Source organism: Girardinichthys multiradiatus, chromosome 20, assembly GCF_021462225.1.
Source record: "Girardinichthys multiradiatus isolate DD_20200921_A chromosome 20, DD_fGirMul_XY1, whole genome shotgun sequence".
Taxonomy (NCBI): Eukaryota; Metazoa; Chordata; class Actinopteri; order Cyprinodontiformes; family Goodeidae; genus Girardinichthys; species Girardinichthys multiradiatus.
In genome coordinates this window covers 33,974,133-34,001,424 of record NC_061812.1, presented here as the reverse complement: position 1 = coordinate 34,001,424, position 27,292 = coordinate 33,974,133, and the positions used below count along the sequence as shown (strand labels likewise).

The following is a 27,292-nucleotide window of genomic DNA, read 5'->3' as shown; positions in this document are numbered from 1 at the left end:
CTTGTAGCCATCTAGCAGTCTCTGATATCAGTCTGAGGAGAGCTTGTTCAACTTTTCACTTTCAGCTGGGAGAGGTTTGTGAGATTTCTTTCATGTTCAGCCCGTGTAAAATCACCCCACAGCATCTCAATGAGATCAAGATCTCGGCTTTGAGTCAGCCCCAGTTCCCATTTCTTAATTCTCAGCCAGTCCTTGGTGGATTTACTGCTATGTTCTGGGTCATTGTTGCAGGGTACATTTCTGGCTGAGCTCTAATTGTTTTACAGATGGTCTCACATTTTCTTCCAAGCCTCCTCTGATACTTCTTAGAATTCATGCTAGATGCCATAATGGTAAGCTGACCAGGTCTTGCAGCAGCAAAGCATCCTCATACCATGACACTTCTAGCTCCTTGCTTCACAGTTGGAATGGGATTTGTTTTCCTGGAAGGATGAATTTGGTTTATGTCAAACATGCCCTCTGTTCTGGTGACCAAATGAATTGATTTTAGACTTATCGGTCCCAAAGAACATTATCTGGGTCTTTGTCTATGTTCTTTCTGGCACACTTGAGTATGACTTTATGTTTTTCTTAGAGAGCAAAGGTTACTTTCTAGCACACCTCATATGAAAGTTTGCAGTCTCTTTTCATCACTTTCATATCAACAGCAGCAAGAGCCTACTGTAGGTCCCATGATGGCATTTTAGGGCTTTTGCATATAGGTTTTACCATCTTGCGGGTAAACATGGACAGCCACACCTGGGCCGGTTGGCAGTTGTTTTGAATAGCCTCTGCTTGTAGGCAGCAGAATGACTGATTTTAATTTATTTTGTTTCCTCTTTAAAGTCTTTATCAGACTTAGAAGCTATTCAAGTCTTTTTTTCTCACTGTCTCTTTGAGATTTAGCAACCCATCAAAGTAACTGTCTGCGGTTTGAAAAGGGCAAACCTCCATGAAAATGTTGAATAATGGTGCTCTCATCATGCATCCGTGATCTGGTAAACCTCTGTGTGATTTTAGCCATTTTATGTGGGAATAAATGAGAGGGTGTCCTTATTAATTCCTCTCCAGAAACTGCTTTTCTTATTATCATTTGTGGTGGCATTTTCTCCAGTTTTCACTTTTTTATTTATATTAATTTGAATTTTCAAGAATTGCTAACATTTCTAATTTCCCCTCGGGGATCAATAAAGTATCTTTGAATTTGAATTGAATTGAATTGAATGAATACCCATAAGTCAAAACAAGTAAGAAAAACACATAAGCTGTTGTTAAAAAAATCATTCTTACAACCCATTTTTAAATTGTTAAATGCGTAAAAAACATATATGCAAGTCTATTCCAATCATTTGTTAATCTGCCTCAGCATAATTAATTTTACAGTATGCACAGACAATCACATTGTAAATACATTTAACTAAGTAGCACAATGCTCTTTGTTTAGCAACAAAGAAAGCAGATGTATGAGCTAAATTTTATTTGACAGACTGTTTATTCAAGAAGAATGAATTCCATGTTTTCTGAGCATAGTCTTGTTTGACAAGTTTGACAGAGAGAAGATTTTTCCCTTCTAACAATCAACTAATTTAATATGCAGACAAATCCACAGCTGTCAAGTTTGAGAAGCAAATGAAAACAAGCCAACATCACTACCAAAATTTAAAACACACCTGCAAAACTGGAAGGGAATTAATTCACGATGCATAACATTACCACACATGTGTGCATGTGGATGGCATGTTGCTAGAGTATGTGTGTGCAAAATCTAATGTGGAGTAAAACTAATTGAATTTGAGAGTAAAAACTCTTTTTAAGAATAAAAAAAAAAACAACTCTGTTTAAGGTACGGATTTTATCCATAGTTGTTAATCAGGAAATTGAAATATATGAAATTGGACAACTAGAAAAAAATGAAATCAACGTAGAACACTTCAAAGATTGAGAAGTTTATTGAGTCTACTATATCAACTCACTAACGCAAATCCATTCATAGAAAATTGCTGTACTGGGCGACAAAAAAAAATCTGTATGTTCTTAATCAATCATAATCAGATTAATAAATAAGATAGTTGTAACATTTAAATGCATCTAACCTCCCCTCTTTATCCCCTCGATTACTTTAAGCCTTTTAAATGACGTAATTCACCAGGAAGACAAATGACTGTACAGAGACTTTTCCCTGCTTCTGTGACAGAGATGGATGCTCATTAACATAGGCTTGAGGCTTCAATGCTTCACGGAACATGTAGGCATAAACTTTACAAGACAACACACAATCAAATAAATGTTTTCAACAACTGCCCAAACATTTAATATTGCGGCAAATACAGTAGAAGAGAGAGAGGGAGCAGTTTGTAATCAGGAGCTGAGCTTTACAGCCGAAAGCAAAAACAGTGCACAAATGTCTGTTTTTGTGTTTGAAAGCAATTTTTTGCTGTTCTTTTCCTCAGGGTTAGCTGGCCGCCTCAGGCCGATATGATGCATTCAGCTGTGTGAGATATAACATTTTAGAACTGATATGTGAGTTCATACAAAGCCTAAATTCGGACGAGTGTTTTTCAAAAAGCTGGATTCGTAAAATGTGACTATTTTATTGCAATTGGGCAAATATTTTCTTTGCTCTTAAACAGATATGAGCATTTTCACCAACATGAGCAACAGCATCCTCCTGCAGTCTGCTTCAGGCTTCAGCCTTGTTTTTCTTTTATTTTTTGCATGGCCAGATGGGATTCTTAACTCACACACAACCCATAAAAAAACACACGCACATAAAAATACCAGATGTGCTTCTTCAGTCCCATGTAACAGATCACTAGAGGTCATGGTCAACTGTGGAACAGATAGAGAAAATGAAAACAAACATTTTGGTTTCAAATATGATATCCTTCCCATTGTTTTCCATGGTATTAAACTCATCTGTCCAGCTACCTAAAGTCAGATCTGGAGCAGACAGCAGCTGATTTTAAACCCCTAAACCGGACACAGTCACATGTTGCAGTTCCGGAAAGGCTCAAACTTGCAATTCTGATGGGTCCACAGTAAGTGCTATATGTCACCGGGAGGGATGGGATGTGTTTAGTACAATGGGAAACAGATACACAAGAGGGGAAAAACAAGAGAAACTCCAATGAGGATGGAAATAAGAGGATTTTAAAAAGTATAAAAAGAGAGGATGGAGGACTTTGTTAGTGATCCAGTGCCCTCAGTTTGATAAAGCAGTCATTATTTTCTTGAACAGCATTTGAGTTTGACATAATGAAAAACAGAGGTACTTTAAGTAGGATAATATGATCAGTCGTATTTTTCAAAAGCTTTTCACATTGCTTGACATGCTGACATCCTCAAGTGACGTGTTGATGATGCAAAAGCTTTAGCTGCCCCCAGTTGATGTGGCCTTAATCCCATCTCCTCCCAGGATCTATTTACCATTTAAGTCCATTAGCCTTATTGCAAAAAACAGCCCCAGAACACAAACTGAAATATGCAGTTCTCTTAGCAAATGTGCTTGTTGATTACATTTGTGGCAGAGCTTCTTTATATCCAGCATTAGTGCAATGTATTCTGATGCAAAGTGATGCAATGTTTGAGCTATGTACTTTTTGATAAGCTTCTTTATGTAAAATCTTTAAAGAAGTGACATGCTGATAAAGCTAAAGTTAGCATGGCAGCTGTGGGCTTAATCTGAACCCTTTATTCCTTGCTGGAGGATTAAAGTGCATGATGTCTTCAAAAAAATGTTTATTATCATTCTCAGACCAAAGGCTGCTTTTAGGAAGAATTGAAAAATGGCAAACACTGCTGGACGTACAGTTTGAGACAAGTGAGAACACATGAGACACAATGAGGATAATAATATGGTGCTCTGTTGGAAATCAGGGCTTCATACTGACACTACTGGGTCACTCTTCATGTCCTACTTTATTTGAGGGTCAAGTGATATTTTTAAAAGCTGTTTGAAAGCTGACACCAGGGAAAAAACTGTGTTCGGACAAAAAAATATCAAGCTTTGTTTTGCCTAAAAAGATGTGGCAGTGAAGTTAAATTAAACATGACTGGGATCAACAAGGTAGAAAGTGTTGCTAACTACTAACTAAACGGCTACAAAGAAATGCAGCATGATTAAATGTTGAGAGCGCTCGAGTAGTAATCTCAGCTACAGCAGCAATGTAACTTGTCTGTTCAAAAGGAACCATCGACTTTGTGCTGGACTCAATGCTGGAGAGAACATCCCTCAAGACAGATCAGCAACTCACAGGCAGCTCATCGTGGATCTTGTAATTCAGCTATGGTTTTCTGAGTAAACTTCCTTAATACCACTGTATCCAGAGATGATCACCTTTTGTGATTCCAAGATACCATGGTGGAGCTAACTGCACCTAGCTATGAGTGAATGTGTAAGAAAAGACAGATGCAAAGTAACAGAAGCTGAATGAGCAGTGTTTGAAAATCCAATCAATGTGGGATGCCAAGGTTTTATCGGCCAGTGGCTTTGAAAGCCCTTCACCAGACCGGCTATAGTTGGGGCAACCAAAAAGAAGGCAATGAAATTGATTACCAAAGTTAGAGAATCCCCTTTTCCACAAAACTGGTTCCAGTGGTAAACTGATGCTATTTCCTGGTAAGCACCAGTTCTTTTTGATTACACCACGAGCTCTGGCTCTAGCACAGATGAATTAGTTCTTCATTAGCAGCAACTCTGAGATGGGTCAGAAGAAATAATTGCTTTTGTCTAGACCTAGAGGCGAGCTAAAGGCATACAACCAATCAATGGCATACAACAACCAACCAAGGGCGTACAGCCGCCAATGAACACAAATATTTTAACAGCGGATGCAATTAGAAATAACAGAAACTGAGTCATGGTGTGGAAGGACACATATAATCAGAAAACAACTGTATGCAGAGGTTTCGTATAGCCTTCAGATTAGCTGAAGAACACTGCATGAAACAGTTAGATGAAAAGCATCAGATGCAACGGTGAACACGGCACCTGTAATCTAAAGCAGTAGAGAAATGTTTTAGTGGGTTATAAATCATGCTTCTCTTCCTGTGGGTCTGACTTGCCCTCTTGGTTTATGCTGAGACGAACCTTTAATGCTGCAGCAAGCAGAGACATTTTGGACAGTTGAATTTATGTGGGAACAGTTTCCAACTTGTCTGTGCACAGGTGCACAAAGCAAGGTTCATAAATACAAGGATGAGTTTGGTGTAGAGGAAGTTGACTGGCCTGCATAGAGCCCAGACTTCAACAAGATAGAGCACTTCTGTGCAAAATAATTTCAGAAAACAAGAATTCAGATGAGAGACATATTAAGAAATATTAAAATAATGGGATTCCTGTACTTATTATTGATTACTAATGCTTTGTGAACCTATAAACTTTGGCATTAACAGTACATTGTTAAAAAGATCAATAACATTTCTTAAAGACATCCAGGTGACAATGCTGACTTGTCAAGACAATATTGCATTACAAAAAACAAACAAATAAAATAAATTATTCAAATTTTTTATTGTACTGTATACAAATCCCAAGCGGGGTTCTCTCTAGGAGCTCATCAGGTTGTCTTTAATACCCTAAATTATTTGGCTTCCTTATTAGGTGTTCATACAGAGGGACACTTGACTATTTTTCATAGTTTAACCAAGATCTTGCCTGATGATTACAAACTGGATGACACTAGTTGAACTATTTTACTCATAGAAAATAGATACTGCCTAAGCAATGATACCAAATAATTCATGAAATAAATTCTATTCAGGCACAAGATTGTTTGATCAAGACCTTAGACTATCTGTTTTCTCGATACGGGTATAAACGTTGTTATTAAGAAAAGCTGTTTAATTAGCAAACCGAGACTATGGACGTCTAGAAATTGTAAACAGTAGAAGGCAAATAAACTTGAACGTTTTTGGTAAGGTCAAAGATATAATTGGCTTTAAAAATACAAAGCACTTTCCTGATAGTAGTCCATGTGCCAGACTGAGCTAAAACAGGGTTGATTATGGCATTAGATTATACAATTCAATAGACCAGTTTAAGTACCAGGAAAGTCTTTTTGGGAATAAAAAAGTTTACACTTTCAGTATTTAAGGACAAAACTGAAATATGTTTAATCATTAAAACTATGTAAATTCACCAACTTAAACTATCCAACAGATCCCTATGTTGACCAGGGAGATTGAAACTTTTAGTTTCAGAACAACAGTAACAATTTAAAAGGATATGATGCAATGCATGGAAAACTCCCCCTGGGCTTGTTCTGTATAATCTCACTCAAAATAAAACTATTCTGTTTTTAGGAACTATTACATTTGAGTGATTTAACATTTCTGTCCTGGGATGTCACTGTCATTTACATTAAATTGCTTCTTTGTAAATGCAGTTGTTGTGGTGACTCAGATGAAATGTCAAAGTTAAAGAGAAGCTGAACAAACTCATCTGCTCATGAGCAGAACTGAACTATTCTCCCTATGATCCCTATCACAGTGAGCAGCTTATATCTATCTGAAGTTTATTAATCTTGTCAAATGGATTCAGAGAGCACAAATATTGCAGACTGACATGGGGCTCAGGACAGAAGACCAGATGGCTACACAGACTGGACATAGAAACAGAGAGCACTCATCCGATATAAAGAGCGGGGAAAGAAGGGCATTTGTCACACTGAGGGGAGGAAGTAAGAACAACAAAGGAAAAATTCAGAATAGAAACAAAGAGGTGCTTACAAGAATGAGATGTCGGTTGCAGACTCACAAAGAGAAGCAGTAAAATGACAGATCGTGACTCCTGCTGGCATCAGCCCTTAGATGTTATATTGTAGAGCTTCCCTATACAGCTCATCTTCCTACTATTCCATGCAGCAAAAACTCAGCTCCCTGTTGAATTATACATGCTGATGATGAAGGAGGGAGCTGTTGAGTTGGAGGGAAAAAGGAGACATCAAGAAAATTGCAGGAACAAAACAGGAGTATCTATTACAAAAAGACTGGGCTGCTGCAGTTGCCTAGAAGATGACATAAGCAAATGTATACCAGAAGAAAGTGTAGTGGTGTATGTAATATAACACTCAATCTACGTATTTCATGACTGCCTGACTATGGCGGAAAAACTGTTCAAAAAACGATGTTTAGGAAATATTCCTAAATACCTCAACTAATTGAATAAAAAAACATAACATTCACAAAAGAACTTCATGATCATTGAGCAAGAGCCTTAGACTATATCTCCATATGTTCATTTATATTATTTATATTAGTTGGAGAGATGACTTCCCAATGAGAGTACAGTCACTACTCCATTATTTGGAGTTGAAATATAGAATATTTTATATTTCTAGATTTTACTATAGACTTTGAGTTTACTTTTGCCATTGTAGCCTCTGTTTATGGTATTTTGTGTTCAGCGTATATTTTACCTTCCTAAGTGCCTTAGCCATCTGTCTGCATTTGGGTGCAGAACAACCATCATCAGCCAGGACAGAAGGATCTGGCCACTGGGATCCAGCAGAAACCTTCAGAGGATTCTCATACCATGTGTGGTGCAGTAAGGACATACTGTATATTGACAGGGTGGCTGAGCCTTGCACTCCTTGAAGGATCGTAGTTGCAGTGGATTTGGGTCTATGGTAGAAATTAACCATAACACAATTGGTAATCTTGGTTTTTACACCTGTAAATGTCAGTCTCACTGTGTAATTCCAAGAGAATGTTGAACCAATTGTCTCTACATGTAGTAGAAAGTAGTTTCCTTCTATAGTTCCTACTGCCTCCGTGTTTCCTCTCACTTCAGTTTTAAACACCTCAGTGGTATTGAAAACGGCAAACACTGATTCCTCTTCCCTCAGTAACAACCACACCAAAGAGTGTTGCTGTCAGTGCAACCTGGTAGCACTTAGCTATGGTGTGCTCACTGACTGGGAAAATTTCACATCAAGCTGAAAAGTCAATCTGAAAATTAGACATTTCTGGTCCTCAGCCAATTTCTCTGTTCATCTCAGGGCGCATTTTCACACCTGGTGTGGTCCAAGGATCGGTCCAGGGATCTCTTTAGGAATTGGTAAAAATGAGAAAATTAATGCCTTCAGCTGGCAAGGTTTACTTTCACACAGTAGCAACAGATTGTTTCAGGGGCAGTATTGCGCTGATTGAGAAGAAAAGAAGTACAGTACAGACCAAACGTTTGGACACACCTTCTCATTCAAAGAGTTGTCTTTATTTTCATGACTATGAATATTGTAGCTTCACACTGAAGGCATCAAAACTATGAATTAACACATGTGGAATTATATACTGAACAAAAAAGTGTGAAACAACTGAAAATATGTCTTATATTCTAGGTTCTTCAAAGTAGCCACCTTTTGCTTTGATTACTGCTCCGCACACTCTTGGTATTCTGTTGATGAGCTTCAAGAGGTAGGCACCTGAAATGGTTTTCCAATAGTCTTGAAGGAGTTCCCAGAGATGCTTAGCACTTATTGGCCCTTTTGCCTTCACTCTGCGGTCCAGCTCACCCCAAACCATCTCGATTGGGTTCAGGTCCGGTGACTGTGGAGGCCAGGTTATCTGGCGCAGCACCCCATCACTCTCCTTCTTGGTCAAATAGCCCTTACACAGCCTGGAGGTGTGTTTGGGGTCATTGTCCTGTTGAAAAATAAATTATGGTCCAACTAAATGCAAACCGGATGGAATAGCATGGCGCTGCAAGATGCTGTGTTAGCCATGCTGGTTCAGTATGCCTTCAATTTTGAATAAATCCCCAACAGTGTCACCAGCAAAGCACCCCCACACCATCACACCTCCTTCATGCTTCACGGTGGGAACCAGGCATGTAGAGTCCATCCGCTCACCTCTTCTGCGCCGCACAAAGACACGGTGGTTGAAACCAAAGATCTCAAACTTGGACTCATCAGACCAAAGCACAGATTTCCACTGGTCTAACGTCCATTCCTTGTGTTCTTTAACCCAAACAAGTCTCTTCTGCTTGTTCCCTGTCCTCAGCAGTGGTTTCTTAGCAGCTATTTTACCATGAAGGCCTGATTCACACAGTCTCCTCTTAATAGTTGTTCTAGAGATGTGTCTGCTGCTAGAACTCTGTTTGGCATTGACCTGTTCTCTAATCTGGGCTGCTGTTAACCTGCGATTTCTGAGGCTGGTGACTCGGATGAACTTATCGTCCGCAGCAGAGGTGACTCTTGGTTTTCCTTTCCTGTGGCGGTCCTCATGCGAGCCAGTTTCTTTGAAGTGCTTGATGGTTTTTGCGACTGCACTTGGAGACACTTTCAAAGTTTTCCCAATTGTTCGGACTGACTGACCTTCATTTCTTAAAGTAATGATGGCCACTCGTTTTTCTTTACTTAGCTGCTTTTTTCTTGCCATAATACAAATTCTATTCAGTCTATTCAGTAGGACTATCAGCTGTGTACTGTATCCACCTCCTGCACAACACAACTGATGGTCCCAACCCCATTTATAAAGCTTAAAATCCCACTTATTAAACCTGATAGGGCACACCTGTGAAGTGAAAACCATTTCAGATGACTACCTCTTGAAGCTTATCAAGAGAATGCCAAGAGTGTACGGAGCAGTAATCAAAGCAAAAGGTGGGTACTTTGAAGAACCTAGAATATAAGACATAATTTTCAGTTGTTTCACACTTTTTTGTTCAGTATATAATTCCACATGTGTTAATTCATAGTTTTGATGCCTTCAGTGTGAAGCTACAATATTCATAGTCATGAAAATAAAGACAACTCTGAATGAGAAGGTGTGTCCAAACCTTTAGTCTGTACTGTATGAAGAAGAAAGTCCACCTGTCCACCAAGGTGTTCCCCTTGTAGTTCTGCGCCTGTACCTCTTCACAACTCCACCTTGCCCTGCCAGACAAATTCAAACTTTTTTCTCTTTGAATTTGCACTCTTACTTTGTATTTCCTCTACTTCTTCTTCAACTCAAATGCGCTGCTCTTAGGTTTAACCCTACCTTCCTGCTTCTGGTATGCTGGCTCTTCATGCATTAACACTGCAAGCGAACCACTCCAGGGTCCAGATAAACTGTGCCTAGCGTGGCACTTGTAACTTAGCAAGGGTACGGTTCTCTGGTCTGTTTCAGGGTCCAGGATGGGTACACACCGGTCCGATCTGCTACAGATTCTTGTACCTTGCTCGGTACAATGTGTTCCAAAGGTTTGGTGTGAAACCACATCTCATTTGAACATCTCATTGTGCCTTCCTATTATCTCCTGAGGTTAGCTCTGAAACATCTTGATGTCATGTGGAGGACAAGAACTGCTTAAGTACAAAATGGCAGAGGAGCAAATTGACCAGCATCTACCAAAGCTCTTTTTTGTAGTAGCAGTAACACTCAGTTAGGAGGCCACCATAGAAAATACAGTCGCTGCTTAAAAGACTTCTTACACAACTTACCTAGAGAGCAATAAAGCTACCTTTAGGTCATCCTACAGTAACAACATGCAAACCAAAAACATAGTTCAATTGCAGTCATCAAATGATTTATTGATGCATGTCTAAACATAACATGTAGGTAAATGTCTTCTTCTAAAGCAAAGGTGTTTAAGTAGCTTCTTGATCAAAGTCATACAAAAAACAAACATTTCCCTGTGTGACATTAATTAGGTGATGAAATGCAGATTTTTCAAGCAACCAGTAGCTGAAGTTATTAAAATAGAGTTGACATTATAAAAATAGGCTCATTTACCAGTTTAGGCTGCACAACACTCCTTCACCAGAGAACAGACGGTAATTTAAATATCTTCTCTTAACCATGTCACCTACAGCTGAAGAGACCAAAAGAGCCTGTTTGAACTGCTGAATGTTTTTCCCTTTGTTCTGCTGCCTTCATAGAAAAAACTGTTGATATTTGTTAGTATAAATATGGGAAGTTTAAGCTGGAACTTTATAATCCAGCCTTGCTTTGAGTAGTATTTTACATGTAATGTCAATGTCCCTCAATAAGGCTGAATTCTTTCATGTTGTGTTTCCCTACTGTATAAAACTTTTTGGAAACACCACACAAAACCCCACACAGAAAACATGTTTAAATTAGAGATGCACAATATATTGAACTATATTGAATAATCATAATAATTTTACAATATGCACAGTTTACTGCCTCAGTCTATTAAAATTCTGAGCAGCTTTATATTAATGCACTTTTATGTTTTTTCGGCGTTGTGTTATTAGTTTGTGTTTTATCTGTTTCAGGGAAATGTCCTGCTGTATGCTAATTGGTTTGCAAGTTTATAACAATAAATTGATCAGCTTTAAATTATCTAATTTGAATTAGTCATATAAGCCATTATAATAGGTTGTTGTGACAATTAAATATATTTACCTTACAAAATATTTATATCTGTCAGTTACTGTACTGGGGTGGCTAAGACCCTAACCAAATTGACCAAAATTATGCTCTCTTAAGTAGAGGACAGTAAGGATGTTAGCTTGTTCTGCATGGCAAGCCAGAGGCTCACATGGACCAACATGCATACATGATCAGACCAGCTGCCACAACACAGGAATAAGTGTTATATGCATCTCAAACACAGAAAACCAGTTTTTTTTGACTTGGTAGAAAATATCCCATATCACATAAGTGGGTGAAATGGAAGGAACGCTTTAGTCACCCTAGCTGCTTGATGGAAAGATGAGAATCACAGAGAAAGAGACACAAATGAAAAGGCAGAAGCTTTAAAAGCTTTAGAAGGGATTTGTATCCAGTAAGCCTCACATAGGATTAAACCATGTTAGTGCAATGCCTACACACAGTGGACATAGTGCACATACAAACACACAAAACACAGATGGTGGTATGTGCACCAAATGACAGCATTAACCTCATATAGAGAATGACAGTGTAATGATACATCAACAAAATATTGCTGTTCTGAGGCATCTTGCAGAGATGGGATATACCCTCCTGTAAATAAGAATTAGTTTATGTATGAATAAGAAACTGGTTTGCTTTACATAAATATGAAAAATCCATAAGTCAAGCAAAGGCATTTAGATATTTTAACTTTCTGTGGCAGGGAAGCACTTGATAACTACAGGGAAGCATTTTCCTCTTCTGACTTAGATTTTAGGGATTTTACTTCAAGCCCATTTAAATCCATGCTTCTATAAACTTCCTGATGCTTTGCAATGTTGCAGTTGTAAGACACACATATCTCCAAATCATAACTAATCTACTGCATTTACAACAAGAGAAGAAATGGAGTTTTGATGAAAATTCAACTTGGAAGACTCACCTCCAGCTCCGTCTAACTACTCCACTACGTTCTCCACTCCAACCAATGAGCTCCTGATCCACGTTCCTCTTCAGCCAATCATCCCTCCAGGCTTTGCTTTAAAAAGACCTTCACACGCAGAATCTCCTTCTCTTCAGCTGAGCTTCGACCCTCCTCCACTCCATCTCCACCATCAGGCTTCAAGCTCCTTTCGACTCCCTTATCTCTCCACCACCTCCACTCCACCACCAGTATCAGGATCCCGGGTGGGAAGACTTCTCTAAGTTTAACCCAAAGATGTTTATTCAATCTCATGTCATTATCAGCAACCATGTCTTCCTCCAGGGTCCGAGTGCCAAAAGAAATCAAACGTCAGCTAATAAACTCCTCTAAATGCCATCTCTGTGTTTCTCATTCTAACTGACCACACTGTTTAGTGACAACTGTTTAGCAAGAAAGAAAATGCAATGCCATGACTCTTACTAAGAATATTGATTCAGGGTTGAACAAAGTCAATGAGATCATAGCTACAGGCACATCACACCAGCCTGACATTTAGCATTGACTAACTTTCAAGCTGTGAAAAAAACTGACCAAATGTGCAATAAACAGCATCAATATGGAAACTCCCAGTGGCCACAACAGTGGAGAGATATTTCTCTAATGACAAAAGCTAAAGACATTAAAGTGTATCTGCTTACAGTAAACCAGTCTGAGTTTAACAGGGCAAATATAATTATTACTTCACTTCTTGTGAATAATTTTTTACTCATTTGACTTTTTTCTTTTGGCCTTAAATAGTTAAATTTTTTACATGAGCAATGCTGAAATCAATACATAAACTTTTATAAAGTACATCTAACTTACTGTGACAAAATCTCTTTTATCTCTTTTCCACTGTCTCACTCTAAAATGTGTGTTTATATCTAAACTCCTCCATTGTATCTCTCATTGGATATTTAGGAGTGTTGTCCCGGTAGAATGTGGACCTCTGTCCAAGTCTCAAATCTTTTGCACCCTCTAACAAGTTTTCTTTCTGCTCTACCCTGTACTCCCATCAACCTTGAGCACCTTTCCTGTCCCTGCTGAAGAAAAGAAACCCTAAGGCATCATACTACCAGCACCATGGAAATGGTGTGCTCACAGTCAGTAATTATTTTCTACAAACAAACATTTTTCATGTTGAACAAAAAGATCAGATTTGGTTTTTATCTGACCAGAGCAACTCCTTCCACCTGTGTGCTGAGTCCCTTACAAACTGCAAGCATCACTTTTTATGGCTTTCCTTCAGCAATGCCCTTTTTTTTGTCACTCTCCCATAAGGGCCAGGTGTGTGGAGTACATGATTAATAGCTGTGCTGTCACCAGATTCCCCAAGCTTAGCTGTGGATTGGTGCCATGCCATGGATGGGTGTGTCTTGATAGGGTTGAAGTTGCACTATTTTGTATTTTTCTTTTCAGATAATGGAATAAGCAGTGTATTCTAAAATAATGAGATATTGTTTTATAACCAAACCCTGCTTAAACGTCTCCAACACGTTTTCCCTGACCTGTCTGTCTGTTTCAGGGCACATCAGGTGATTTGTTCATATTTTAAGGGCAATGATTTAATTTTATTCTTTATATGTAGTTATTGGGACCACAGTCAGTGTTTTTTTTTTGTCACTGCGGAGAATAAGTTACATGTATTCATCTGGTTGATGTGGTTTTTCTGTTCAGCTTGTTTGGGCTGAAAATGGAAAATAAATGCTATTCATTGTTTTATAATTATCTCTTTAAACAATAACGTGACGGGTAAAAATACAGGTCCTTCTCAAAATATTAGCATATTGTGATGAAGTTCATTATTTTCCATAATGTCATGATGAAAATTTAACATTCATATATTTTAGATTCATTGCACACTAACTGAAATATTTCAGGTCTTTTATTGTCTTAATACGGATGATTGTGGCATACAGCTCATGAAAACCCAAAATTCCTATCTCACAAAATTAGCATATTTCATCCGACCAATAAAAGAAAAGTGTTTTTAATACAAAAAACGTCAACCTTCAAATAATCATGTATAGTTATGCACTCAATACTTGGTTGGGAATCCTTTTGCAGAAATGACTGCTTCAATGCGGCGTGTCATGGAGGCAATCAGCCTGTGGCACTGCTGAGGTCTTATGGAGGCCCAGGATGCTTCGATAGCGGCCTTTAGCTCATCCAGAGTGTTGGGTCTTGAGTCTCTCAACGTTCTCTTCACAATATCCCACAGATTCTCTATGGGGTTCAGGTCAGGAGAGTTGGCAGGCCAATTGAGCACAGTGATACCATGGTCAGTAAACCATTTACCAGTGGTGTTGGCACTGTGAGCAGGTGCCAGGTCGTGCTGAAAAATGAAATCTTCATCTCCATAAAGCTTTTCAGCAGATGGAAGCATGAAGTGCTCCAAAATCTCCTGATAGCTAGCTGCATTGACCCTGCCCTTGATAAAACACAGTGGACCAACACCAGCAGCTGACACGGCACCCCAGACCATCACTGACTGTGGGTACTTGACACTGGACTTCTGGCATTTTGGCATTTCCTTCTCCCCAGTCTTCCTCCAGACTCTGGCACCTTGATTTCCGAATGACATGCAGAATTTGCTTTCATCCGAAAAAAGTACTTTGGACCACTGAGCAACAGTCCAGTGCTGCTTCTCTGTAGCCCAGGTCAGGCGCTTCTGCCGCTGTTTCTGGTTCAAAAGTGGCTTGACCTGGAGAATGCGGCACCTGTAGCCCATTTCCTGCACACGCCTGTGCACGGTGGCTCTGGATGTTTCTACTCCAGACTCAGTCCACTGCTTCCGCAGGTCCCCCAAGGTCTGGAATCGGCCCTTCTCCACAATCTTCCTCAGGTCACCTCTTCTCGTTGTGCATCGTTTTCTGCCACACTTTTTCCTTCCCACAGACTTCCCACTGAGGTGCCTTGATACAGCACTCTGGGAACAGCCTATTTGTTCAGAAATTTCTTTCTGTGTCTTACCCTCTTGTTTGAGGGTGTCAATAGTGGCCTTCTGGACAGCAGTCAGGTCGGCAGTCTTACCAATGATTGGGGTTTTGAGTGATGAACCAGGCTGGGTGTTTTAAAGGCCTCAGGAATCTTTTGCAGGTGTTTAGAGTTAACTCGTTGATTCAGATGATTAGGTTCATAGCTCGTTTAGAGACCCTTTTAATGATATGCTAATTTTGTGAGATAGGAATTTTGGGTTTTCATGAGCTGTATGCCAAAATCATCCGTATTAAGACAATAAAAGACCTGAAATATTTCAGTTAGTGTGCAATGAATCTAAAATATATGAATGTTAAATTTTCATCATGACATTATTGAAAATAATGAACTTTATCACAATATGCTAATATTTTGAGAAGGACCTGTAGATCATGGCAGGATTTATTTGACCCTGTCAGTCAAAATGACAGATAACGAAAAAATCTAGCACAACCTCTGATACACACACACACACACACACACACACACACACACACACACACACACATCTCCAAAAATATAGTGAATTTCAATATTTTTTCAGCATTTAAGAAAGTGAAACTCGGATACTTTATAGATCTATTACACATAGATTGAAAGGTTTCAAGCCCTCATTTCTTGTAATTTTGATGATGGTGTTTTACAAATAATTAAAACTCAATTCTAGTGTCTCGAAAAATTATGATATTATACAACATCAATACAAATGATATTTTAAACAGAAATTTCAAATTTCAATTCACTAAATACTTGGTTGGGTCTCTTTTTGCATGAATTACTGCATCAGTGCAGCGTGGCATGGAAGCGATCAGCCTGTTGTTCTGCTGAGGTGTAATGGACGCCCAGGTTGCTTTGATAGTTGCTTTCAGGTTATTTGCATTGTTGGATCTGGTGTCTCTCATCTTTCTCTTGACAAAATCAGAATCAGAATCAGAATCAGCTTTATTGCCAAGTTCATACATACAAACAAGGAATTTGTCTCCGATACACTTTGCTCTCTGGTTTTTGTTTTTTGCATTAAAGAATATACATATATACAATATACAAATATACACATATATAAATAAAAAGGTGTACACCTGTATGCTGTTGTTTGGTACTCTATTAAATGTTCATCAAAGAAACAGCCTGGAGGAAGAACCTGTCTCTATGGCGGCTGGTTTTAGTGAACAGTGCTCTGTAGCAGTGGCCTGAAGGTAAAGCTCTAAACAGTTTATGTGCAGGGTGTGTGGGGTCTGCAGAGATTTTAGCAGCTCTTTTTCTGACCCTTGACCTGTATAAGTCCTAGATGGAGGGAAGGTCAGCCCTGATTATTCTCTCTGCCGACCTCATTATTTGTTGCAGTCTGGACCTGTCCTGTTTTGTGGATGAGCCAAACCACACTGAGATGGATGAAGACAGGACAGACTGAATGATGGCAGTGTAGAAGATGACCAGCAGCTCCTGTGGAAGGTTGAACTTCTTGAGTTGCCTCAGGAAGTACAGTCTCTGCTGAGCCTTCTTTCGAACAGTGTCTATGTGTGAAGACCATCTCAGGTCCTCAGAGATGGTGGTTCCTAGGAACCTGAAGTGGTCCACAGCCAGAGCGGTGTTGTTGAGGATGGAGAGGGGTGTGTATGGTGGTGGTGTTCTCTGAAAGTCCACAACCATTTCCACAGTCTTGAGTGGGTTGAGTTCAAGGTAGTTCTGACTACACCAGTGTACCAGTCGATCCACCTGCTGTCTGTATGCAGACTCATCACCGTCCTGGATCAGTCCAATGACAGTGGTGTCGTCTGCAAACTTCAGGAGTGTCACGGACGAGTCCGCTGAGGTGCAGTCATTTGTATAGAGGGAGAAGAGGAGTGGGGATAGAACACACCCCTGGGGGGGCACTGGTACTTATTGATCTGGTTTGGGAGAGGATGCTCCCCAGTCTCACCTGTTGCTGTCGGTCCGTCAGCAAGCTGTTGATCCACTGACAGGTGGAGGCTGGGACATTGAGCTGGGTGAGATTCTGGTGGAATCCCATAGATTCTTTACAGGCATCAGGTTGGTTTGCTGGCCAATCAAGCTCAGTAACACCATGGTCATTAAACCAGCTTTTGCTACCTTTGACATTGTGGGAAGGTGCAAAGCACTGCTGAAAAATGAATTCAGGATCTCCATAAAAGGTTGTCAGCCAAAGCATGACGTGCTCTAACATTTCTTGGTAGATTTTGCATTGACCGTGGATGTCAGGAAACACAGTGGACCAACACCGTGGAACCTCCAATCACTGACTGTGAGAACTTCACACTGGACTTCTAACAACATGGATTCAGTGCCTCTCCAGTCTTAATCTAGACTCTGGGACCTTAATTTCGAAATGAAATGCAGACTTTAATTTAATCTGAAACAGGACTTTGGACCATTGAGCAACAGTTCTTTTAATCCTTAGCCCAGGTAAGACGCTTCTAACATTGTTTCTGGTTCCGAAGTGGCTGGACATGAGGAATGCAACATTTGTAGCCCATGAGTAGGACTCATCTGTGCTTACTGGCTCTTGATGTGCTGACTCCAGCCTCAGTCTACTCCTTGTGAAGCTCCCCCAAGTTTTTGAAGGATTTTTCTTGACAATCCTCTGAAGGCTGCTGTTATCCCTGTTGCACCTTTTTCTATCACACTTTTTACTTCCACTCAACGTTCTATTGCTATGCTTGGAAACAGCACTATGTGAACAATCAGCTTCTTTAGCAAGGATCTTTTGTGGCTTACCCCCCATGTAAAGGTTGTCAATGACTGTCTTCTGGACATCTGTCAAGTCAGCAGTCTTCCCCATGATTTTGTAGCCTATGACCCAGACTGAGAAACCATTTAGAGGCACAGGGATCATTTGCAGGTGTTTTGAGTTAATTAGCTGATTACGGTGTGACACCATGAGTTTCCAATATTTTACTGTTTCACAATATTTACATTTTCTGAAACACTGAATTTTGGGTTTTCATTATCTGTAAACCATAATCTTCAAAATAAAAAATAAAAAAAGTATTTCACCGTGTGTAATGAGTCCATGTAATGTTTGAGTTTCACCTCCTAAAATGTTTGACAAAAAATCTCGGACTTTTTCACCATTTTCTAATTTTTGGAGATGTACTTGTGTGCTTGCCACACTTTTCAGATGTTTATTTGAAACATTTTGGAAAACAATGCATCATTATTCTTCCTGAATCATTTTACAAAACACTTTATAACGTACTCATGATGTTTGTTGTTCTCCGTTAATGCATATAACGTCCGGGCTTTTACCAAAGCATACATTAGAAAAAGGGATTTTGATTCTTCTTGGTAGAAAATGGATATCAACGGGATTAAAATACAGTTTTGTAATGATATCAATTCAACTATTTATCAAAGCTGTATTTCTAAATGTTACTACTTTCAATCGCTCAGGCTATGAAAGGTAGGGGTTTTTCAACATTTTACCTTTGCTTTCAGTCTGGCTTGATGAATGAATCACTATTTTCTGGGTACGAGAAGCATCTCAGAGCACCAAATAAAGGAGAATCATTAATGCAACCACTGTGGAAAGAATATTGATTTGAATGTTTGAGAAGAAAATCTAAGCAGGATCCATCTTTGTCACCGCAGATTTAAAAGGGTATATAGTTACAGATCTAGTTTTCTTTCATTTAATTTCATTAAAACATGGAAAGCAGCAAGTTTACCTATTTGACTCTTACTTTATTTTCAGTCAAAGCAATCTCTGAAATGGAAAGGATCTGATGGATTTTTTTTCTATCTCCACATCTTTGTTGTGTGTGCTGCATATGAAATATTTTCTCCACAATGTGAGTGACAGCCTGCTGCTATCTATAGGATCTCAGCTACGATTTGTGCTTATTATGAAATTAATCCAGTGTGAAAATCACAAGCTACGTGTCACACCTCAGGGAAGCCCCCAAGGAGTGTTGCAGCCATGTTCAATCACCGCTCTCTGCCGGCAGCCAACATTTTGCATGCATCTGCATGACAAAACATGCTCCTTCATCCATGCAGCAACACAACACTAATAAACATACTGTACTCATGTTACACTTAGAATGCTTATCTTAAGATAGGCTGACATTTCTATTCTGGTCAGTTTTTGGCCTTAGCAAACACAAGCCCCCACAAAGGACGGCAAGCTCTGCCTCCCACAGAGTTATACTTTTTGTTTGTTTGTTTGATAACTCCATTCAGCCTATCTGCCTTCAGGATTTATCGCTGTTCAGAATAGACAAGGTCTATGCAAGGAGTTAGTTTGCGTCGCTTGTGAGCCGAGTCTCATGGCTCAGATGCTTCCACAGATCTAACAACACAATGAAGCACTAAAGACAACTTCAAATGAACACAGGATATCAGTCTCCTGATGTTCGAAGAAAGACAAATGTACCTTCTTAGAGCTGATGAGGAGTTTCTTGCTGAGGTCACAGAGGAGTGGGCTCACCAGCGCAGAGTCCTGTAAAACAAACATGGCTTATCAGCTCCAAACGTTATAACAATAGTTTCCCTCTGCTAGAACATAAACAGCCACAAGACCCACTGAAAAAATGAATTCATAAAAACAGATGTGTAAAAGAGATAAAAACTGAATATTCAGAAGAACTATTACAGTCCAACCTTCAATGTTCAAGATGCAAACACATAAAATGCTAATACAAAAGTATACACACTGCGTTTTCACAATTTGTTATATTACAACCACATCATTTTATGTATTTTATTGGGGTTTTATACAGTGGACCACACAAACTAGTGCATAATTGTGAAGAGAGAAAAGGATGCATTGTTTTCAAAGGTTTTTGACAATACAGAATTAAAGAAGTCTGCCATACATTTGTGTTTAGCCCTTTTACTCTGGTACCCCTAAATACAGACAAGAGCAACAAACTGTCTTTGGAATCACCTGATTAGTAAATAGAGCCCATCTGTGTTAAAAGTGTTCTCAGTATAAATCCAGATGTTCAGTGAAGGTATCATAGGTTTGTCAGAGAACATTAGTCAACAAACAGCCTCATCAAGACCAAGGAACACAACAGACAGGTCAGAGAGAAAGCTGTAGGAAACCTTAAAGCTGGGTTAGGTTATAAAACAATATCCCAAGCTTTGAACATCTCATTGAGCACTGTTAAATGTGTCATCTGACAATTGAACGCGATGCCACAACTACAAACCTGTCAAGACATGTCCATCCATCTAGAATGTAAAGCCTAGGACAAGGCTAGATTTAATCAGAGAAACACCAAAGAGAGACATGGTACCTCTGCAGGAGTTGCTGAGATCCACAGCTAAGGTGGGAGAATCTGTTAACACAGCAACTATTAGTCATGCACTCCACAAGTCTGGCCTTTATTGAACATGGCAAGAAGAAAGCCCTTGTTCAAACAAAGCCACAGGAGACAGCATTTGCATTTTGTCAAAAGCCATGTCTGTGACTCAGCAAACATGCATACAATGGGGATCTGATCAATTATAATCCTTATTAAACCTTTTAGCCCAAAATCAAATACAATGTGTGGCGGAAAACTAGAACTGTTAAACACACCAACACCACATAAGGCCTACATTAAAGCATAGTAGTGTCATTTAATGCTGGACAGGAGTTTGGAAGCCACATGGTGATTAAAACATTTTAATAATAAGACCTGGAGAACCTACAGCTAGGTAAACAGCGAAATCAACGTAACTGATATGGAGCAGGTAGAAAACAGAAGAATCCAGTGGCACACAAGAGAATCAAGACATGTATCAGCAGCATCATGCTGTCGGAAAGGTTTTCTAAGCAGGACAGGACAGCTGGTTAGAATCGCTGGGAAGATACAGGTCCTTCTCAAAATATTAGCATATTGTGATGAAGTTCATTATTTTCCATAATGTAATGATGAAAATTTAACATTCATATATTTTAGATTCATTGCACACTAACTGAAATATTTCAGGTCTTTTATTGTCTTAATACGGATGATTGTGGCATACAGCTCATAAAAACCCAAAATTCCTATCTCACAAAATTAGCATATTTCATCCGACCAATAAAAGAAAAGTGTTTTTAATACAAAAAACATCAACCTTCAAATAATCGTGTATAGTTATGCACTCAATACTTGGTCGGGAATCCTTTTGCAGAAATGACTGCTTCAATGCGGCGTGGTATGGAGGCAATCAGCCTGTGGCACTGCTGAGGTCTTATGGAGGCCCAGGATGCTTCGATAGCAGCCTTTAGCTCATCCAGAGTGTTGGGTCTTGAGTCTCTCAACGTTCTCTTCACAATATCCCACAGATTCTCTATGGGGTTCAGGTCAGGAGAGTTGGCAGGCCAATTGAGCACAGTGATACCATGGTCAGTAAACCATTTACCAGTGGTTTTGGCACTGTGAGCAGGTGCCAGGTCGTGCTGAAAAATGAAATATTCATCTCCATAAAGCTTTTCAGCAGATGGAAGCATGAAGTGCTCCAAAATCTCCTGATAGCTAGCTGCATTGACCCTGCCCTTGATAAAACACAGTGGACCAACACCAGCAGCTGACACGGCACCCCAGACCATCACTGACTGTGGGTACTTGACACTGGACTTCTGGCATTTTGGCATTTCCTTCTCCCCAGTCTTCCTCCAGACTCTGGCACCTTGATTTCCGAATGACATGCAGAATTTGCTTTCATCCGAAAAAGTACTTTGGACCACTGAGCAACAGTCCAGTGCTGCTTCTCTGTAGCCCAGATCAGGCGCTTCTGCCGCTGTTTCTGGTTCAAAAGTGGCTTGACCTGGGGAATGCGGCACCTGTAGCCCATTTCCTGCACATGCCTGTGCACGGTGGCTCTGGATGTTTCTACTCCAGACTCAGTCCACTGCTTCCGCAGGTCCCCCAAGGTCTGGAATCGGCCCTTCTCCACAATCTTCCTCAGGTCACCTCTTCTCGTTGTGCATCATTTTCTGCCACACTTTTTCCTTCTCAGACTTCCCACTGAGGTGCCTTGATACAGCACTCTGGGAACAGCCTATTTGTTCAGAAATTTCTTTCTGTGTCTTACCCTCTTGTTTGAGGGTGTCAATAGTGGCCTTCTGGACAGCAGTCAGGTCGGCAGTCTTACCCATGGTTGGGGTTTTGAGTGATGAACCAGACTGAGAGTTTTAAAGGCCTCAGGAATCTTTTGCAGGTGTTTAGAGTTAACTCGTTGATTCAGATGATTAGGTTCATAGCTCGTTTAGAGACCCTTTTAATGATATGCTAATTTTGTGAGATAGGAATTTTGGGTTTTCATGAGCTGTATGCCAAAATCATCCGTATTAAGACAATAAAATACCTGAAATATTTCAGTTAGCGTGCAATGAATCTAAAATATATGAATGTTAAATTTTCATCATGACATTATTGAAAATAATGAACTTTATCACAATATGCTAATATTTTGAGAAGGACCTGTATATGGAGGTAAATACATCGCAATCCTGGAAGAAAACCTGTCAGAAGCTGTAAAAGACTTGCAGCAGGGAAGGCTCCTTTTCCAGTAGGACACCAGCCTGAAATATTCAGAGGGGGATGAATACTTTTGCAAAGCACTGTATTTCAAAGTAAGACTGAAGCACTCATTGCCATTACTGCTAATGTGAGAGTTCAGACTGAGTTCATTCATGAGTCAAACCTGTGAAGCTGTTTCTTCTGACTTTACCGACAAGCTAAATAATTTGACTTTCAGAAGATGGTTGTTATGATTGTTGTTCGGAGATATGTCTCGCTGTCTTTATCACTCCCTATTGTCTCGAGACGAGAGCTTCATTTGTTTGTAACATCAGTTATATTTTTTTGGTACAGCAAATTGCCAAATCTTGATAGATAAAGAATTTTAATTAAAAACCAGAGATGAGATTAGAAAAAAGGCTTCCAGAGGCGGTAACTCTCTAGGAAAGCACAATGTACGGCAAGCAGAAAAGTTTTTTCCTGTTAAAATGACCTATATATATATATATATATATATATATATATACAATGCTCAAAGAAATAAAGGGAACACTCAAATAATACATCCTAGATCTGAATGAATGAAATATTCTCATTGAATAGTTGTTCTGTACAAAGTTGAATGTGGTGACAACAAAATCACACAAAAATCATCATTGGAAATCAAATTTATTAACCAATGGAGGCCTGGATTTGGAGTCACACACAAAATTAAAGTGGAAAAACACACTACAGGCTGATCCAACTTTGATGTACTGTCCTTAAAACAAGTCAAAATGAGGCTCAGTATTGTGTGTGGCCTCCACGTGCCTGTATGACCTCCCTACAACATCTGGGCATGCTCTAGATGAGACGCCGGATGGTCTCCTGAGGGATCTCCACTCAGACCTGGACTAAAGCATCCGCCAACTCCTGGACAGTCTGTGGTGCAACGTGACGTTGGTGGATGGAACGAGACATGATGTCCCAGATGTGCTCAATCGGATTCGGGTCTGGGGAACGGGCGGGCCAGTCCATAGCTTCAATGTCTTCATCTTGCAGGAACTGCTGACACACTCCAGCCACATGAGGTCTAGCATTGTCCTGCATCAGGAGGAACCCAGGGCGAACCACACCAGCGTATGGTCTCACAAGGGGTCTGAGGATCTCATCTCGGTACCTAATGGCAGTCAGGGTACCTCTGGCGAGCACATGGATGGTAATGTGGCCCTCCAAAGAAATGCCACCCCACACAGTTACTGACCCACTGCCAAACCGGTCATGCTGAAGGATGTTGCAGACAGCAGATTGCTCTCCATGGTGTCTCCAGACTCTGTCACGTCTGTCACGTGTGCTCATTGTGAACCTGCTTTCATCTGTGAAGAGCACAGGGCGCCAGTGGCGAATTTGCCAATCCTGGTGTTCTCTGGCAAATGCCAAGCATCCTGCACATTGTTGGGCTGTGAGGACAACCCCCATTTGTGGACGTCGGGCCCTCATACCATCCTCATGGAGTCGGTTTCTAACCGTTTGTGCAGACACATGCACATTTGTGGCCTGCTGGAGGTCATTTTGCAGGGCTCTGGCAGTGCTGCACATGTTCCTCCTTGCACAAAGGTGGAGGTAGCGGTCCTGCTGCTGGGTTGTTGCCACAGCAAACCTTCTTGCCACAGCTCACATTGATGTGCCATCCTGGATGAGCTGCACTACCTGAGTCACTTGTGTGGGTTGTAGAGTCTGTCTCATGCTACCATGAGTGTGAAAGAACCACCAACATTCAAAGTGACCAAAACATCAGCCAGAAAGCATAGGTACTGAGAAGTGGTCTGTGGTCCCCACCTGCAGAACCACTCCTTTATTGAGTGTGTCTTGCTAATCGCCAAAGATCTCCCCCTGTTGTCTATTCCATTTGCACAACAGAATGTGAAATTGATTGTCAATCAGTGTTGCTTCCTAAGAGGACAATTTGATGTCACAGAAGTTTGATTTAGTTGGAGTTATATTGTGTTGTTTAAGTGTTCCCTTTATTTATCCTTTATTTTGAGCAGTGTATATTTATATATATACATATTCATATTTTAGTCATTCGTTTTTTCACTATGCAGGCGAACAAAAACATTCACCAGCACAGTGCCTCCATTAAACCCTTTAACAGGATCAGCATTTTTAACTACATGACTACTGGGACACACATGTAATGTGACTTAGAAGGACATTTTTGGGGCAAATCAGACTGCAGTTTTAGAAAGTTGTTTCATGTTTTCCTTTAAATATTGCAGACTGGTCTGGTGTGAAGCAAAATAAATGTTTTGTTGCAAATTTCCCTAAAATTACACATAATTTTCTTCCAGAGGACATTTGCAATGTCTCAGCTGGGCCAACTGCCATGCAAAAGACAAGAAGTGTTATCAGTGCATTCTGTAGACTTTATTGATCTGATTATATCCAGACACATCGAGTTCTCTTTCCAAAGGAGAGCTAATTAAAAACTAAAGAACAACTCAAAACAAGGCATTGAAATTGACAGGATGCATAATAGCAACTTTTGAAATATCTGATGCAACAATTAAAAAAATAAAAACAACAAAGTGAAAACAAAGAAAGAAGAAACTACAGTTCTTGTGAGAAGCTGACTCCTGTATGAATCTCACATAGAATTTATTTATTTCAAAGAGTGTAATTAGCAAGCTTCTGGCATAATTCTGGTTGGATGTTAGATGCTGGTTGGTCTGCTTGAGCTCATTCAGCTTGTGATTCAGACATTTTTAATGAAGTCAAGGATGGGGATTTGGGAAGACCATTTAAGAAACGTAATGCTAATCTTTACATACCTTGAAACCAGTTAGATTTCTGTGATCCTCCTTTTGGAACATCTATTGTGTTCAGGTTTCAACTATCTAAGTTTTGATTTGAATGGTGAAGTTAAAGAGCTGTTGGGAGGTCCTTCTTCTTTATTGTTCTATCTACTTTATACAGTGCAGCACCACCACTGGCAATGGAACAGACCCTAAGCATGATGTGACCACCACCATGCTTGATAGTTGACAGCTGCAGATTTCAGTCAGCTTGGAGGTGTCTATTCTGAACATTTGTCTTCAATTCTTAAAAGTTGATGTTGCTCTGCGAAACCAACTAATTTAAATAAGCAATTAGTGGAAATGTAATTTAACATTTGATTCTGTATGTAAAGTATTGACCATGTGCTGAATAGAGAAAATGTCAAAGAAATTAAAACTTGTGCAACTGTTTTTGTTTTTTATAATTTATTCAGGATTACTTGTTATATAATCATTTTAAGTAGAAAAAATATGTATTATTGAAAGTAATTTTTACCTTTTCATTATATAATAAAGGTAAAAAATGGGTAAATAGGTGTGAAGTCTTAAATAAAAAGTAAATAAAAAATAGCTTTAGCCTCCTCTTTGGCAAAAATACACAAATTATCTCCATATGAACATAAGACTACATCAAGGTATTGAATTTGTAACAACCACAGACAGCTTTCATTCTCATTATCTTTCTCTCTTTTAGAGATAGACTGTCAAAATAAATTTACAATTACATCAACTTACAATGTTTAATTGTAAACCGGAAGTTACATTTCTTCAATTGACATTTTATTTTTTAACCCTGTTATTAAATTTTTTTATGGATGAATAATTTTTTTTGATAAATGTATTTGCAAAGAATAGCTTCAATGAAATGCAAAAGAAGATGATTTCCACACTAAATAAGAATGAAATCTTAAGCATTAGAAAGTTAATGTTAGTTTGATAGCACATCACATAATGAGATTTATCCTAATCAGTGCCTTTCATCAGACTGATACTGGTACCATTATTGTAGCAGTCTGCCCAAAGCTTTACTTTTGCCAACCTCAGGAATTTATTTATCTATGCAGGAAAATAAAATATTTCTATTATGGCAGTGATTATAGGGGAGAGCAGATCTGGTTTTCCAGCAGCCCTTGTTTGCTCATGTATACAAGCTGAGCTCTTCATTGTTGCTCGCATAACTTTGTTTTTCAGGGCATGACTTGTGCTGACAGTAACATTAAGTGCTGAATGCTGTGCACTGAAGCAACATTAACATGGTGCATTAGCCTAGCTTTCTTGTGACACACTTTCAGGCGTCTGAGGCAGCCAGTGTGAGCTAGATCCGAGTGTTTCGCTGCAAATCGCACGGCCTCCCAGCTGCTCATCCCAATCGCTGTCATCTGACTCTTTTTGTTAATGTGCTGCAGTTTTGTTTTATCAGAATGTCTAAGCCCCCAGTTTAAACCCTAAATCCTGTGCGAATATCTTTTTCTATGTCTCTTTTTCTAGGTTTCTAAGTTTTCTTCATTCAGTTGATCTGTTGAATTGCTCTAAATTCACAGAAGAAGCTGCACTATAAATCAACTATCAATACACTTAAATTTTTTTGGTCTTCTTTTGCACACATGTAGTACAAAAAGAAAAAAATCTACTCAGACAGTCCTAGAGAGATCAATATGAACTGAATGCCAGCTCTTTCTCCTTTCTCAGTTTCACAGCAGGCAACCTTTTTGATCAGGTCCAATTCTTACAGTGCAGTCAATAAGAGAGGTGTGGAGTCTTTCCACTCTACCTTG

General features: G+C 39.5%; 1 protein-coding gene across 5 annotated transcripts in view; it reads right to left on the bottom strand.

Annotated features, from left to right (window-relative positions):
* dlgap4b (discs, large (Drosophila) homolog-associated protein 4b) overlaps positions 1-27,292 on the bottom strand; it is a 172,030-nt gene that overhangs the window by 96,231 nt on the left and 48,507 nt on the right. For all 5 annotated transcript variants that reach the window (XM_047347281.1, XM_047347282.1, XM_047347285.1 and 2 more), the window contains exon 2: positions 19,638-19,703. The gene's annotated coding sequence lies outside the window, so the exon portion shown is untranslated. The remainder of the gene's footprint in view (positions 1-19,637; positions 19,704-27,292) is intronic.